The sequence below is a fragment of the Galeopterus variegatus genome, unplaced genomic scaffold (assembly GCF_000696425.1).
Source record: "Galeopterus variegatus unplaced genomic scaffold, G_variegatus-3.0.2 Scaffold718, whole genome shotgun sequence".
Taxonomy (NCBI): Eukaryota; Metazoa; Chordata; class Mammalia; order Dermoptera; family Cynocephalidae; genus Galeopterus; species Galeopterus variegatus.
In genome coordinates, this window is record NW_007726829.1 from 211,346 (window position 1) to 213,443 (window position 2,098).

The following is a 2,098-nucleotide window of genomic DNA, read 5'->3' on the forward strand; positions in this document are numbered from 1 at the left end:
GAGGCCAGCCTGCTGTAAGTCTGACTTGCGGGAAGCCAGGTGCTGTTTCCAGTGACAACCCAGGAAGCTAAATAGTAACTTCTGCAACAATCGGCCCCAAATGGCCAGGACTTGATTAATAACTGGCAGCTTCCCTAATTTTGTCCCCACTTCCAACTAAGATCAACCAGAGAGAGCCAAGTATGCCCCCTCGCCAATCACATGGGAGGCGGCGTCTAGTGAGCCACCCCGGCTCCCCCAGGCCCACAGCCTCTGATGGCTCAGCCGGAGCCTCCCCCACCCACTAAGAAGCTTTTCCACTCTCGGCCTGTCTGTGAGTCTCGGCCAAAATGCAAGTGAGGGTGGCTGACCCCCTCGCCATAGCCAGCTCTGTATAATCAGCCTTCGACTGTTCTCATTTGGGTGGTCTGTGTTTATTTCCACGCTAATCTTGGATGTGCTGTTTTCCATGCTGGTGATGGGCTTGGGCACAGGCATAAGGTCTGACCCTGGCTGGGGGTTCCTGAGAGAGATCTTCTCCCTGATAAAAGGCTGCAGTAAGGGGGACCTTTCCTTTCTCCTTTGGACTGAGCTGGGTGAGATTCTGATGTGTGAAGCAACACAGGGCAGCCAGCCTGCATCTGTAGGGCTGGGCATTTGGTGAAAAGCCGCTTGGAAGCCGGTTGTCAAGCCCCACACAGCCAATACTGGCTCAGCACGTCCACCTGGCTGGGGAGCACATAAGTCAGGCACTCTGTCCCCTGCAACCAGAGCATCTTAATGGATTCACCTGGCAAGCAGATCAGAGCATGGAAAGCTGGCCTCCAGGTGAGGTGCTGAGGACACCTCCCTGCCCCGAAGCTCACATCCAGGAGACTGCAGTTGGGCTAAGGTGCCAAATTATTATTTTTAATAAATACAGTATTTGTTTTTTTAAATGTGGCAAAATACACATGACATAAAGTTTACCATCTTAACCACTTTTAAGTGTGCAGTGCAGTGGCATTGTGCAACCATCGGCACCATCCATCTCCAGGACTCTTTTCGTCTTCCCTNCCTTGACTTGGTGTTGTCAGCACCACGCTCTCCCAAGTGAGCCATGGGCCGGTTAGTTTCAGTTCTAACACAATCATTAACTATAGCATGACTCTTATGTAAACCTTAACTCTAATCCTGAACCTAACCCTGACTCTCCAACTAAAAAAAAAACTGTAGCCCTAATGCTAACTTTAATCCTAAGCCCAGTGCCAACTCTAGCACTAAATTTATCCTTAAACCTAATACTAATCCCAACAGGAACCTAACTCTAACGTTAGCCCTCAAATTTGAATAAATAATCCAACCTGAAATCTCTGTCACTTTTTTTTATATTCCGACATCCAATAAGATGAAAAGAACTGTGCCGTCTGACCAGCACACTCCCCACTAATCTGCTGGATGTGTAGAAATTCTAAAGAGAAGTTATGTGATGGTTTTCAGGGAGGTTGCTGCCCATCCCGGGAAGTTCCTTTCTCTGACACCTTAGTCTCTGTACCAGATCCTGGTTTGGTCCTCGTCTTCCCTGGAGCCTCAAGCAGAGCTGGCCAGACTTTTGGAGACTGACTCATACTAACCCAAATCTAACAGACAAAAATACAATTCAAATCACAGATTTATTAATTTACTGGGTTATTGGAATATTTGTGCCTGCCATTCATGAGACCCAGCACAACAGTGAGAAGTGACACGGGAGGGTTGCTCCATGTGACCACTGCTCCTCCTCGAATGCTCCTCTTCAGACATCACCCCCTATGCTTAGGGAAGGGGCCCCCCAGTGGGGGTGAGACCATTGAGAGACTAGATATATAAACAGACAACCAGACCATTTATACAACAAGAACTCTGACCCACGACCTGCACAACCTGCCCAGGAAACCTNTGGGCTAAGGTGCCAAATTATTATTTTTAATAAATACAGTATTTGTTTTTTTAAATGTGGCGAAATACACATGACATAAAGTTTACCATCTTAACCACTTTTTTTTTTTTTGTCTTTTGTCTTTTTTCCGTGTCCGGCAACGGATCGCAACCCTCAGTGTCGCCCCCATACCGGACCGGGGACCGGCAACGGGATTGCAAC